Source organism: Biomphalaria glabrata, chromosome 3 (genome assembly GCF_947242115.1).
Source record: "Biomphalaria glabrata chromosome 3, xgBioGlab47.1, whole genome shotgun sequence".
Taxonomy (NCBI): domain Eukaryota; kingdom Metazoa; phylum Mollusca; class Gastropoda; family Planorbidae; genus Biomphalaria; species Biomphalaria glabrata.
Genome location: NC_074713.1, coordinates 14828208 through 14844600, shown reverse-complemented (window position 1 = coordinate 14844600; position 16393 = coordinate 14828208). Strand labels below are relative to the sequence as shown.

The 16393-nt window shown below is 38.7% G+C and overlaps 1 protein-coding gene across 3 annotated transcripts in view; it reads left to right on the top strand.

The window, feature by feature from the left end:
• The window catches only part of LOC106078336 (ribosomal protein S6 kinase alpha-5-like), a 130152-nt gene that overhangs the window by 55668 nt on the left and 58091 nt on the right, over positions 1 to 16393 (top strand). The window lies entirely within an intron of this gene.

Genomic DNA, 16393 nt, shown 5'->3' with positions numbered 1-16393 from the left:
ATATAGTGTATATGTTTGCTTAAATCATATTGGCTTGACTACCCAGACCCTCTATATCTTGATTCCTAATATGTTTTTATACACATTTGTTAAAAACTAAACGATGAAATTCAAAACTGTTAACTGGGCCGAGTTGGCTTTCAAATCAATAACACGCTCTTTCTGAATGTTTATATTTATTTATTCACTTTTCTTGGGTAAAATACATTAAAAAAACGTGGAAAGCCATAATTGCCAATTTGTCCATGATGTAGTCTTACTTGTTAGGTATTATTTGACATCTCTGCTCTGAACAGTATTTCATTTCACATCTCTTCTTTTATTATTTTGAGAAAAAAAAAGAACTACGCAGAAATAAATTTATAAAAATCGATCAATATTAACTTGAATTGTGGCTTGTACAAATCAGAAGTAGAATATTCTTAGCGCCAAATCTGGTCTGTGCAGAATGGCGTTATATTAAAACTCTGGGATGTTTTCTTATTATTGTGACAGTTCGCGTAACAAATCCGTCCACTTTTCCCGGTCAACAGCTGTTTTTAAGAGGATATCAAGAGAGAAGCCGGTCCGTTCTTTGATGTTGTATAGCCAGCTTTTTTTGTTGTTGTTGGACGACCTTTTCTTCGTGCTCCGTCCTCTGTACCTTGTAGGATGGCTTTTGAGAGTCCCGTCTTACAGTAGGACCAGCTCAGTTCAAATGACCCTACGCCATAATTTGATTATTTAAAAAAAACAACAACATATTCTATTTATAAAAGCAAACTTCTTAGACCCAGCCTGCAACTCGCAAACCTAATCTCGAGCATTAAAACAACTTCAGAGCGATAACGACATACAGAAAGAAATGTCTGCATCATTTTTTTCTTTGTTGAGAACGAAGTCTTATATTTTGAATTAACGGTCTTTGAGGAGGGGTACAAGTGATACGTGGCGCTTCCCCCCACCAGCGGATTTTTTTATTTGGTAAAACCGCACACAGAAATGTTCAGAATGTTCTGACAGAATAAAGGAAGAGCCTTGAACGTCAGCTTCCAGTGTATGTTTTATCCCTCCCAGACGTTTGTTAGACTTTTCCACATTCTCACTAGAATATGTATTACCAGACTTATTAGGCTACTTACTGCTGCTCTGTTGTCACCGCCCCCCCCCCCCCTTCTTTTTTTCTCCACGCGCCGCCATTGTTAATATTGAGACGCATGTAGTACGCATAAAGATTTTATCAAACAAGCTTCCATTGGGGCTTTGTCTTTTGTCAAGGATTCTCAAACACGTACTATGGCAGAGTTTATCTCCAGCTATTGCTGTTGCTGTCAGTAAACATCTCCCGGATCCACTAATGGTGTCAACCTTTTGTTTGTTCTCAAAATATCTCCCCTTCCTCCCCCGTCCCGGTTTAAGTGACCATTGAGGGCTACCTGCGCCAGCAACCTTAGGCGATTCTTATCCGCCCCTGACGAGTGTGGTGAGTGTGAATGCGGTTCTTTGTTTATTTTCCTGGTTCTGTCTCACTTCCGCCTTGGACTAATCTGTTCGAACTACTTTTTGGCCACGACCTGCTGAGATCCTTTCCTTACCCTGCCCAAGATAGACATTCACTCTCTGGGAGACTGGACTCTTGACCGTATGACCGTAGCCCGTAGAAAATTCTTTTTGTGTGTTAGCGCCATCTATTGAAAATTGTTTGGGGTGGCTTGAATATCTATTGGGGGGGGGGGGTGGTCGTTGAAAATCAACTTCCGATCTCGCTTTCGACCTGTTTTGTTGGTATGTTTGCGTGTGGTCTGGGATTAGATCTATACATTAATTACCTTTTCAAATGTAGCAGTAGACTGACACTACACATTGTCGACTGGGTCTATAAATAGCTCTAGTATACTAACTTTCTAGATGTTAGGGTTAGGGTTAGGGGGGAGAGCGTGCTCTGACTATAAATATTATAGGTCCTAACTATCTAGAATCTAGATGCTATAAGAAAAAAAAGGGGGAGGGGGGTCTCCCAGCTGACCACTTTTCAAGCATGTTTAGAATTTCTAGGCCACTTGATGAGCATTGTAGACGTAGATAACATGCGTAGGAGGGTGGGCAAGGCTGGTAGCTTAGATTCTATAAATAAACAAAGGGAGTTCATTAGCTAATGCAAACACTCATTTTAAGTCATTAAACAACAGCATATTCTCATAATTATCTGACACGAACTAAAGGCAAAGAGAACATAGAAAGTAGACTCGAATGGACAAAGACAAATGTAAAGTTACCCTATCTGTTACTCATGGCCTAGCCAAATCAGGATGCGTACGTGTCTTACAGCCATCCCACCTCCCTCTGCCTGCTCTTGGTAGAAAGATAAATCTGATCAATTGAGACGTCTCTCCACGCATTGATGGTCACGTGTTTGGCTGTCAATAAAATCAATGGCTACATTGCTAACTAGTGTATATTTACCTTCCCTGTACGGGATATACACTGATGGGGGAGCTACACTGCAGGTTGACCTTTTCCAATGTACTGCTCGCACTCAGCCCCAGACCGCCCCCCCCCCATCTCATCATTCCCTTTCTGCAACATGCACCATAGCATTGTAAGGATGTATATAAAGTTTACATTCTAAACACACACATGGCCACATACAAACACATTTACACACTGACATTGGAAACACACACACACACACACATGGTTATATACAAACACATCCACAGACTGAAATTGCAAACACACACACATGTGCACATACAAACACATCCACGAACTGGCATTGCAAACTTAGTTTTCCTCACCATAAGATGACTAGGACAAAAAAAAAAAGGAATAAAACTTTTACCATCCCCCTTCTCTCTCTCTCTCTCTCTCTCTCTCTCTGTGTCCCTCAATGATGATCAGTGAAATAAACAGCAGTGTGTCACATAGCTCAACGTGAGTGGAAAGGGCGGGGGGGGGGGGGTAGAGACGAGGTAAGGGTTAGGTAGATAACAATATATGGACATAATCAAATAATATGCACACGATCGTTCGTTTTTATTTATGTTTACATCTGTTGCATAAAACACGCCCCCCCCCCCCCAACAACGTTCAATTTTGGAAATGTACTATACAAGTTGTTGATTGTAGAAGCTGTTTCAAAATGTGCTGTACAAGTTGTTGATTGTAGAAGCTGTTTCAAAATGTGCTGTACAAGTTGTTGATTGTAGAAGCTGTTTCAAAATGTACTATACAAGTTGTTGATTGTAGAAGCTGTTTCAAAATGTGCTGTACAAGTTGTTGATTGTAGAAGCTGTTTGCGTAGTTGGAAGAATTGATGGAAATGTTGGCACTGCAAGAAGTTATCTCCTTAATTTGTCTTCCCCTGCATTGGAAGGAAACAATTCACCACTTCGATTATTTGGTTTTCTTCGATCAGGATAACAGGTCGAAATGGACAGCTGTGTCCAACGGTACTTAACCAGGTAGCAATCCCAGTGGGTTGTCATTGAAACACTTAGCTGTTTGGACAAGGTTTAAACTTAGACGCTGAGATAGCAGCACACCCGACTGGCCACCTGACACACGATCAGACTCTCCAGATTTCCTTGACGGAAGCAATCATTTAGTATCGAGAAACGGCGTGGCGAAAATTGAGATCGGTCCTCAGCTGAAGACACCGCCCTCTGTTGTGGGCGGTCGTTGACTCCTAGTATCAAACTGCTGGTATACAATAGCCTACAGTGGTTTAGTTGTCTACCAGCAGTTTGCTAGAGTTATAATTTTTTTTATGTGGAATGCCCTTATTGTGAGACGAATTTCCTCATGGCTAATAAATCTATTATTATTATGTTTGTTTATGAAAAAGAAATCTGTACTGTCAATTCCTTTTTCACTTAAATAAACCACTGCTAATTGTTATACTGCTTTTCCCTCTCTCTGTGAATGAACCTGTTAATCCTGAACTTTTCTTGCCTTCCAAACTGAAGACTTCTGTTGGTTCATGTCAGCCTCCAGTGCAGACGTGGGAACGAAGACGCCACTGTCCATGTAAAACAACACTATTAGCATGGCTCTGTTGATTCGGACTAAATTCGCCTTCAAGCCAGTTCCATCCCCAGAATAGCCGCTAACCTAAATATGTCTCTTCTGATTTCATGGTTTTTAAATATTGTTTTTTAACTCTAGAAGAAAAATAGATGAGAAAAATGATAAATAGCTTTCTTTTTTGGTGTCTCTAGTGTACAGAATGAAGGAAGTGTTTGGTCAACTGTAGTTGTTCAATGATCATTTGTGTGGCACTTTGAAGCACTGCAGAATCAACACTTTTCAAGCTCTTCCGTTTGTAGCACCATTGTATGTGGTTTAGTTGGCAACAGTCAGGTTCAACTTAGCCTCCTTGACATTGTGTAGTTGGCAACAGTGAGGTTCAACTTAGCCTCCTTGACATTGTGTAGTTGGCAACAGTCAGGTTCAACTTAGCCTCCTTGACATTGTGTAGTTGGCAACAGTGAGGTTCAACTTAGCCTCCTTGACATTGTGTAGTTGGCAATAGTCAGGTTCAACTTAGCGTCCTTGACATTGTGTAGTTGGTAACAGTCAGGTTCAACTTAGCATCCTTGACATTGTGTAGTTGGCAACAGTGAGGTTCAACTTAGCGTCCTTGACATTGTGTAGTTGGCAACAGTCAGGTTCAACTTAGCGTCCTTGACATTGTGTAGTTGGCAACAGTCAGGTTCAACTTAGCGTCCTTGACATTGTGTAGTTGGCAACAGTCAGGTTCAACTTAGCGTCCTTGACATTGTGTAGCTGATCGTGTAAAAAATATATTTAAGAGAACTTTAAAAAAAAATAACCCAAAAAACTTGTCATTTTGATGTAGTCGTGCTACCAGCCCAACCCTCTGAATGGATGTTTTAGTTTCTCCGATCCATTCTCAGAAGTAAGGCCGAGAAATATTTAGTTGAGTTTTATGTGTAGGAAAATTGTTGTCCCTGTTGATCAGACTGTGCTTGAACTCGGAGGAATTCTTGGCTCGGTCGTTTTCGTCTTGGACAGACCTCAGAGATTGTGATTAGGATCTAGAAACATTTCCCAGTGTACACATCTTATAGAATACAGACCTCAGAGATTGTGATTAGGATCTAGAAACATTTCCCAGTGTACACATCTTATAGAATACAGACCTCAGAGATTGTGATTAGGATCTAGAAACATTTCCCAGTGTACACATCTTATAGAATACAGACCTCAGAGATTGTAGGATCTAGAAACATTTCCCAGTGTACACATCTTATAGAATACAGACCTCAGAGATTGTGATTAGGATCTAGAAACATTTCCCAGTGTACACATCTTATAGAATACAGACCTCAGAGATTGTAGGATCTAGAAACATTTCCCAGTGTACACATCTTATAGAATACAGACCTCAGAGATTGTGATTAGGTTCTAGAAACATTTCCCAGTGTACACATCTTATAGAATACAGACCTCAGAGATTGTGATTAGGTTCTAGAAACATTTCCCAGTGTACACATCTTATAGAGTATAGACCTCAGAGATTGTGATTAGGTTCTAGAAACATTTCCCAGTGTACACATCTTATAGAATACAGACCTCAGAGATTGTGATTAGGATCAAGAAACATTTCCCAGTGTACACATCTTATAGAATACAGACCTCAGAGATTGTGATTAGGATTTAGAAACATTTCCCAGTGTACACATCTTATAGAATACAGACCTCAGAGATTGTGATTAGGATTTAGAAACATTTCCCAGTGTACACATCTTATAGAATACAGACCTCAGAGATTGTGATTAGGTTCTAGAAACATTTCCCAGTGTACACATCTTATAGAATACAGACCTCAGAGATTGTGATTAGGTTCTAGAAACATTTCCCAGTGTACACATCTTATAGAATACAGACCTCAGAGATTGTAGGATCTAGAAACATTTCCCAGTCCTCTAAGTGTACACATCTTATAGAATACAGACCTCAGAGATTGTGATTAGGATCTAGAAACATTTCCCAGTCCTCTAAGTGTACACATCTTATAGAATACAGACCTCAGAGATTGTGATTAGGATCTAGAAACATTTCCCAGTCCTCTAAGTGTACACATCTTATAGAATACAGACCTCAGAGATTGTGATTAGGATCTAGAAACATTTCCCAGTCCTCTAAGTGTACACATCTTATAGAATACAGACCTCAGAGATTGTGATTAGGATCTAGAAACATTTCCCAGTCCTCTAAGTGTACACATCTTATAGAATACAGACCTCAGAGATTGTGATTAGGATCTAGAAACATTTTCCAGTCCTCTAAGTGTACACATCTTATAGAATACAGACCTCAGAGATTGTGATTAGGATCTAGAAACATTTCCCAGTCCTCTAAGTGTACATATCTTATAGAATACAGACCTCAGAGATTGTGATTAGGATCTAGAAACATTTCCCAGTGTACACATCATATAGAATACAGACCTCAGAGATTGTGATTAGGATTTAGAAACATTTCCCAGTCCTCTAAGTGTACACATCTTATAGAATACAGACCTCAGAGATTGTGATTAGGATCTAGAAACATTTCCCAGTCCTCTAAGTGTACACATCTTATAGAATACAGACCTCAGAGATTGTGATTAGGATCTAGAAACATTTCCCAGTGTACACATCTTATAGAATACAGACCTCAGAGATTGTGATTAGGATCTAGAAACATTTCCCAGTGTACACATCTTATAGAATACAGAACTCAGAGATTGTGATTAGGATCTAGAAACATTTCCCAGTGTACACATCTTATAGAATACAGACCTCAGAGATTGTGATTAGGATCTAGAAACATTTCCCAGTCCTCTAAGTGTACACATCTTATAGAATACAGACCTCAGAGATTGTGATTAGGATTTAGAAACATTTCCCAGTGTACACATCTTATAGAATACAGACCTCAGAGATTGTGATTAGGATTTAGAAACATTTCCCAGTGTACACATCTTATAGAATACAGACCTCAGAGATTGTGATTAGGATTTAGAAACATTTCCCAGTGTACACATCTTATAGAATACAGACCTCAGAGATTGTGATTAGGATTTAGAAACATTTCCCAGTCCTCTAAGTGTACACATCTTATAGAATACAGACCTCAGAGATTGTGATTAGGATCTAGAAACATTTCCCAGTGTACACATCTTATAGAATACAGACCTCAGAGATTGTGATTAGGATCTAGAAACATTTCCCAGTCCTCTAAGTGTACACATCTTATAGAATACAGACCTCAGAGATTGTGATTAGGATCTAGAAACATTTCCCAGTGTACACATCTTATAGAATACAGACCTCAGAGATTGTAGGATCTAGAAACATTTCCCAGTGTACACATCTTATAGAATACAGACCTCAGAGATTGTGATTAGGATCTAGAAACATTTCCCAGTGTACACATCTTATAGAATACAGACCTCAGAGATTGTGATTAGGATTTAGAAACATTTCCCAGTGTACACATCTTATAGAATACAGACCTCAGAGATTGTGATTAGGATCTAGAAACATTTCCCAGTGTACACATCTTATAGAATACAGACCTCAGAGATTGTGATTAGGATCTAGAAACATTTCCCAGTGTACACATCTTATAGAATACAGACCTCAGAGATTGTGATTAGGATTTAGAAACATTTCCCAGTGTACACATCTTATAGAATACAGACCTCAGAGATTGTGATTAGGATCTAGAAACATTTCCTAGTGTACACATCTTATAGAATACAGACCTCAGAGATTGTGATTAGGATTTAGAAACATTTCCCAGTCCTCTAAGTGTACACATCTTATAGAATACAGACCTCAGAGATTGTGATTAGGATCTAGAAACATTTCCCAGTCCTCTAAGTGTACACATCTTATAGAATACAGACCTCAGAGATTGTGATTAGGATTTAGAAACATTTCCCAGTCCTCTAAGTGTACACATCTTATAGAATACAGACCTCAGAGATTGTGATTAGGATCTAGAAACATTTCCCAGTCCTCTAAGTGTACACATCTTATAGAATACAGACCTCAGAGATTGTGATTAGGATTTAGAAACATTTCCCAGTCCTCTAAGTGTACACATCTTATAGAATACAGACCTCAGAGATTGTGATTAGGATCTAGAAACATTTTCCAGTCCTCTAAGTGTACACATCTTATAGAATACAGACGTTACTTCAAGCAAAGAAGATGATTACGTCCTACGCGTCATGCATTTAGTCATGCATTTAGTCATGCAATACACATGTGTGACTGTGGTTATCATCTCTTACAGTCCTATACTAGTTTTATTGTTAAGCATTGATTAACATTGATTTTAGTTCTCAAGTTCAGTGGTCGAGACTTCAATACTAAGATTACCTTTCTACAGTTTTGATGTATTAAGATAACAGTTCTACAGCTTTGATGTACCCAATGGTTGAGTGAAACAAGATCTGCCTACTTCAACATGTGAAACCACCGGGGATTATGGAAATTTTGCTAGCTGGACAGGTGCCTCTTCCCCTTTTTCTCCACCTCCTCCCTACTAATTGTGATCATTGCTGGAAATCTGAAGTCTACTGACAGGCTGGACCAGCTGTTACCATCTCTTGTGCTTACAACCTCCCATCCCCCGCGCCATTCTAGTTTGCTCCTGGTTCCCCTTTGGCTGGATACAAAAGTTATAATTAATATATTGGCTGCATTCTCTCTCTCTCTCTCTCTCTCTCTCTCACACACACACACACGCACGCACGCGCGCGCGCACACACACACACACACACTGAAACTAAAACCAGGGGGGTTGAGAAGAGTTAGGTGCCCTTGTCCTGCTTGTAACCACGGTAATGGAATATTGTGTTTCCAATCGGCCTGAGGATTTCCGTGGCTGTCAATGGAGTCTTTTCAGTAGCCCCACGTTGGTTACAGAAGTTAGAAAATCAGTTCAACTGGACTGAACACTTAAGTTAGTGTTTATATGGATTTTTTTAAAAATTGTATTTATGTATTAGTGAAAAACCCTTGCTTGTCAATAGGAACCCTGTAGTTTACACTCAATAGCTCAGTTTCTTACATTTGAACAGTTTAGAAAAACTCTCAGCATCTCTTTGAACCTGGCCGTATTGCAACTGTTAATCATTGTGCCACAGATGTTTTCATTTTCCGGGTTGCTTATCCTACACACAATTACATCTCACTACAGAGACCAGGGAATAATTGAGGAGATTACACACACACACACACAAGTAGTTCCTAGTTTTAAACAAAGCGAGAACAACAGAAAATTCATAGAACTGCCCAAACAAGATCGCCATTGTTTCCCAGTGATGCTGTTTGAAGGCTATGTTGCCTCTTGCTTGTGTCTCCCCCCCCCCCCCCACGCCCACACACACACACACTCATGTATTCACCAGGCAGCTGCACTGTCGAGGTTTCCCTAGTCAACTTAAAAGACTTGAGGCTAAACGTATTTTCTGGGACTATTTTGTGAAAGTTCACATGCTCATTTCCTAACTATATCCTGCAGGCTGTTGTGAAGTCCTAATACAAGTAGCTAGAGTTATCTTCCCCTTCTCTCCTTTCACTTTCTATAATCATATTTCTTCTTTTCTTTTTGAATAGCTGGTTTTTATTTTGATTGCCTATGGACATGATAACAGAGAAAGCTAATGCTTCAAATAACACTTAAAAAAGAAAACATGTTCAATTCAATTAAAGGGGAGTATACAAATGTTTAAAAGTGGTGGGAAAGAGGGGTGGATATTAAAAAACCCATGAAGATAAAATGTGGTAAAAGAGATCAGAAAGGGGAAGTAATCAGTACGTCTAGTTCGAATAAAGATATGAAGACCAGCTGAGGACATTCTAAGCTTGGAGTCTCGTGTAGACATGAAGCCAATTACTGGAAGTATATGCATGGTCTACTTTTTTTTTGTCTTAGCAAGTGATTCTAGGAAAGGACATCCTAGCTAGACTTTCAGGTCATGGACCATAGATTAGCTTTAAATGATGCTATAATTGTGCGTCATCTCAGCGGCGTGACCTATTGAGAACGATCATCAGACTATCTGCTACCTCTAGATTGTCTGCGTTTCTAAGTCACCCCGTCCTGTCACCGGCCCTGGCTTTGTGTGTGCTAGTGATAGAATCTTGTATTGTTATTTTGTACAACTCGTTTAATGGCCATTATTTTCCCCCACTGGCGTGTTTTTATTGAAAGATGATGATCCCTGATCGGATTTGAAGACCAGGTGATTAGAGCATGGGTGATAATAGCTGGTCCTAGTGATAATAGCTGGTCCTACTGATAATAGCTGGTCATGTCCTAGTTCACAGTCCCGTTGGTCACGTGTGACGTGTTGAGATCATTCTCTTCGAGCACGCGAGAAAATGTCCCTACTAGAAATGTCTTATTAAGAGTCTACCACATGTACCGATGCTCTCTCTCTCTCTCTCTCTCTCTCTCTCTCTCTATTAGTCTCTCTCTCTCTCTCTCTCTTAGTCACTCTCTCTCTCTCTCTCTCTCTCTCTCTTAGTCACTCTCTCTCTCTCTCTCTCTCTCTCTTAGTCACTCTCTCTCTCTTAGTCACTCTCTCTCTCTCTCTCTCTCTCTCTCTCTCTCTCTCTCTTAGTCACTCTCTCTCTCACACACTCACATTATTTCATGGCATAGTTCTAAATTGTGCAAATTTTTAAATAATTACTATCAAAATACTTTAGCTCTCAAAACTAACTCTTTATTTTCTTCGAAATCCCCCCCCCCTCTTGCTGTTATAAAAGTTTGGGTTTTATAAAGAACTTTGTCGAATTTTTTTTTTTTTACTATTATTTTTTTTTTTTGTAAGTTTACATCTATAGAGAAAATCTTGACTCTAGAAACTCTACTTGGCATCTGAAATTACAGAGCTTTTTATTTAGCTAAAGCTACCTCGCAGGAAAGGAAAGAATAAATGTAATCGATTACTTTGAAACTCAATATTTGTCCTATTTAATTATTTACTGATTACAGATATCGACTACTTTAAAGTTGTCAACGCATTTTTGTTTAGTCCTCTGAGTTCAGAACCCAGGTAGGTCTACTGTCAGTGACCTCTTTAAATGGGTGTTATTAATGAGATGAGGATTTATAAAACAAAATATTTAAACGTCAATTAAAATGAAATTCTAAGAATTTATCTTGGTATATTTGTGTTCATGCCTAGATCTTTGTTGTATTTCTGTTCATGCCTAGACCCTGAACTGTACAACTTTGACCGATATATTGACTTAGAGTAAAGTACAAGTTCTCCTTTCTTTGGCCAACGGATTAACGAGCAAGGTGTCACGTGGCCAGCACAACGACCAACTGCCTTTACTTTCCCCAACTATAGTCAGGTATCCATCAGAGTTGAGTGGACTCAGGGGCGCCCTGAAAGTCACGAAATTCAAAATCCCACTCTTCATCGAGATTCAAACTCAGGCCCCCAGGTTCGGAAGCTAAGCCACAGCGCCGCCTGATATTTAACAACACCTGTCTTTTTCGTTCATTAGACATTTTTCTTCTTTCAATTTATAGAATTGTTTGTTTCATTTCGGTCATTAGATTATTCTCTTTCTATTCCCTAGTATTTTGTCTCCCCCGTCCACGCTAGAAGGTTTGTTTTAGCTTAGTTCTGTTATCAATGGATACTCAAACACTAGTCTATTTAAGTCAATTACCTATAAAACAAAAGACTATTGAGTACAAGGACTTAGTTTATCGATCAATGGAGTGCATATAGAACCTATTGGAACGTGTTATAAAATGTTAAGTACCAACGAGATACCCGCTACGTCTATTTTTGTAATTTTTCTATACACTTTTCCTGACTTATCGATTGTGTCGACATTGTCACACAAACCATTGGATGTATTATATCCAGTCATTACGACAGCTGTCAGTTGTGTGCGTTTAACTATAGTAACTGCGTGAAGCTAATCTTCGAACATTGTTGGTACCTTGTAGAGTGGCAACTGAATTTTTGGACAAAGTTCTCAAAAGTTTTTGGCTAGTTACTAGTTGAAGGACTGATAATGCTATAGTGTTTAGGGTATGTTAGCTTTATTCCTGTGGCCACCAGGGAGCATAGGGCCGCAACCACACTTCTTCACCGAGCTCGGTTCTGAGCAGCTTTCTTCATCTGCTCCCATGTCATTCCAGTATTCTCACTGATGACCGAGCCTCTTCCAGGTTTGCTTGGGCCTGCCTACTTTCCTCTATCCTGGAGGATTCCAATCGAGGCTATACTGTTTAGTATAAGACATTGCATTGACTTGATAGTGATATTGTGACTCGATTCATTCGTTTATGCCAAAAGCAGACACCAATTGGTTTGGGTACATAGAAATTCGGGACATAGTGTTTACCTCAGAATAGCAATAGTGTTTACCTCAGAATAGCAATAGTGTTTACCTCAGAATAGCAAGTGTTTACCTCAGAATAGCAGGACTAGAACTGTATAACTTTGTTACAACGCATCTCTCTCTCTCTCTCTCTCTCTCTCTTATTTTAACACGGCGTGAAGAATCAATACTGTTACTTGTTTATTTTGTGCTTAAAACGCTATATATATTTGACGTATATATATGACGTATTCTTTTTTTTTTAAAGATTTTTTTCTCTGACTAAAACCAACTTTATCTGGCAGAAGTACTACTAGTCAGCTCTAGTAATCTCTATGTTTTGAGACGTTGTAGGTGCGCGCGTGTGTGTTCATGTTGTGTTGCATGTTTGGTGTCGCTAGAAAACACCTCACGTGCAGCCCCCATCTTGAGTTGCACACACCTACCAGGGATATATAATCATAGAGTATGGGCTTACAATGGGCAATGGAACAAGTTTAAATACAGGGCTTCGTGTTCGATTTCCGCGCAGCAGATTGTTGAAACCATGGGGAGGTTTTCTTTTTAGCATGGCGCCGTCATGAGCCTGGGAAAAGACTTTGAAATAGTCAGGAAAGTGCACCATAGGATTCTAGCGACGTGTGTGTGTGTGTAGGTGTTGTTTAGATGAAAGGATGTTATTGTGTAGAGTTTTCTTGTGCGTGTGTGTGTTGTTGTTGTTGGGGTGAAATGAGGTAGAGTTTGTTTGTGCACTGACTTTTTAATTGCACTCTTTTTCTATCCAGGGGGTGGGATTTTTGTTCCCGGGTAAAAAAAAGGGGGGGGGTAGCAAATTGTTAAAAAATTACCTTTATACTGAACATTTAGCTTTAAACCGTAATGTTTATCAACATTTCTTAACATACAGCGTGTTTCTCACCTCTTTTATTTCGCGAACCTAATTTGTTTTTTAAAGTTTGTACATAGATATTAAAGTTGTCAGCATTCCAGACGCCATTGAGATAAGTCACACAGATAGGTTTTCAATCATTCAAATGTGGCCAGACCTTGGGGTGCGCTGGAGTAAGTACCAGGTCCACTCTTAATGTAGCCTGTAGAGAGGGCCTAATTAAATTGCAAGTATTCACTTAAGCGGTCACAGTCAGTTAGCTGTGTAAGGAACACAGGCCGGAGAATTAACATAGGCTGGGGAATGAACACAGGCTTGAGAATGAACACAGGCTGGAGAATGAACATAGGCTGGGGAATGAACATAGGCTGGGGAATGAACACAGGCTGGAGAATTAACATAGGCTGGGGAATGATCACAGGCTGGAGAATGAACACAGGCTGGAGAATGAACATAGGCTGGGGAATTAACACAGGCTGGGGAATGAACATAGGCTGGGGAGTCAGTCAATTTAAGGGGATTATTACTAAGAGAGTAGAAAGTCTTAGAAGAATTGGTCATTTTAAACACATTGATCTCCGAAGTGAACCCCCGTTAAAGTTAAACTGACAGGTCATGCCAATGAAGTATTAGAGCTTAGACGTCATAAATGGATGAGCCCTCGTGTTAATGCATACTCACTTGTCACATTTCGAGATTGTTGGTTGTCAAGTACGAATAACAAAGTGTAGATCTATATCTGAACTAGTCCATATAAGTATAAGAGCAAACTTGCTTTCTCTTGTTTAAATGGACTTTTTTTTTCCCTTGGAATGTTTCTTTCGTCTTATTAGATAAACAAAACAACTGCGTTTCCGTCTTGAGATGTTTGTTTTTATATTTCTGGACGTTTCACAAACCTTGAACTTTGTCAGACACTTGAAAAGAAAATAACATTTGTATCCATTAGTCAAAATCTTGATGATAGAAACACTGATACTTCGATATTATTAATGTCTGTGCAGTGTGCATATAGATAGATGTATTCAAATATATACATGTACAAGGAATTAATGTGTAAAAAAAGGTGGTGGAAGTCTTATATAACTTCAGCAGTAATTGTATTTTAATAAAATGAGAAACAAATTATAAAAGAAGTAGTTAGACGCTTACTGTATATAATAATAACCAACTAAGAATAGACCACGAAAAAATTAAAATATTTTTTTTTAATTCAATTTATAACAAGGCCTATGGTGTAAGACCTACATCTATTTTCTGGACAATCTATGACTTCAAACACTGTACATTTTTAATTACCCTCAACAATGAGATAAGCAATTAACCCTAGGATTTATATAGGACGACTTTCAGATATAAGATAAGAAATTAAGTTGTAGAGATTGTTGATAAATATGTATGTATGAAGTTGCAAACAGACAAACATAAACATTATATACACATTATGTAAACATTACATAAACATTACATAAATATGAAAGAAGTTAAAGCTATAACTGCGTTTGTTTGAATTATCATATTTATTATATATCACGGATCATTTGTTCAGCTTGTTTAACCCACACTTATAGGCTTTGATGGCAGGAAACCTTCCTCTATATGTCACTGTGTCAGGCACAGCAAACGATGGGCATGCGCAAAGACTGGACGCGGCTTAAAATAAACTGGACGAATGGTGGCAGAAAGAAATTCTCAATCTAAATGCCTGAGACTCTTTGACTTTCGTAAATTTCTGAATTCCAAATGCCTGTTTTACTCTACTGTAATCTTAAGCTCGAAGATAGAAACAGAACCTGGGTCACTAAAAGATAGAAACAGATGATCTCGAGTCACTGAGTCACTGGAAGATAGAAACAGGTGACCTCGAGTCACTGAAAGATAGAAACAGATGACTTCGAGTCACTTGAAGATAGAAACCAATATGAGCTACAGTCACCTAGTCACTTGAAGATACTAAGAAACAGAGTTAGAATCACATCTTCAGTACATACTATGACAACCTGACTCTCCCTCCAATTCTGCAGTGTTCATTTTGAAATGTTCCATACTTTAAGTCCAGCTTCGTTTTAAAAATCTAACGTCATACACTCACACAGTCATGATCAACTATTCAAAGGATAAAGGCAATTAGAAACAATGGTTAAACAATGGTTAGACAAATTGGAGTCGATAGACTGCATTCTTTGAAACTAGGGTTATTGGACTAGTCAGTTGATAAACTAAAAAATACATTTGGGAAAACAAAATTTCAAAACCAGACCTTTTATTCACGGAGTCCTAAAGTTTCTATTCTGCTTTTCTCTCTCCCCTCCTCCCTTTACCTTTGAGTTCGGTCACGTGAGCATCTGTTAGATGTGTTTCGTAGGCTACATGTACACGTTTCTGACATAGTTTGGATTGATTATCTCGCCTTGTGATATTGAAATCCACTTTTTTTGTGTGTGTTGATTTAGATTAGGAGAGAATGATCCAGTCCTTAGTCATAAATGTCTCGCCAGCGAGTCGATTGTGCTTTTCAAAGCTTAGTAGGCCCTGATGGTTTAGGCGCAAAATTCTCGGAGTTGACGTTTTAAGACTGTAAAGAAGGCTATAGAAGTCGTCTGATCATTTTATTACCATACATCATGATTTTAGCTTGAGCTTTGATAGTAACAGCGTTATTTATGTGAGATTTTGAATGAGCTTTGATAGTAACAGAGTTATTTATGCTCAATAAATTTGTCTTTCATCCAGACGAACCAGCTAAATCAAAACTTGCCATGCGCTTATTTATGCACATTAACAGTCAATGCGTTGATAAACAATTAAAACGAACTTTTGTTTTATTAAGTACACCTTTTCTTTTGTCAGAGTTAGCATGTAACGCTGACAATTTCGGTGCTTTAACCAAATTATGTTTCCGGACATAAAAAGGTGCACGATTCCTTGGTTTGTTTACGTACTCTAGTTTATGTAGGTTTGTATTTAATCATGACCGCCTTCTGAAAGGGACTTGTGTACACTGACATTTATCATGTTGCATTCTATGCATTATCTATGTTCAATCAAATGTGCTCGTGTGTCTTATTTAGACTAATTCATGTTGTAGGCTACTATTTCATCTTGTCCTTGTGTGCCTTGTGCACTGACATTGGTCATATTAACT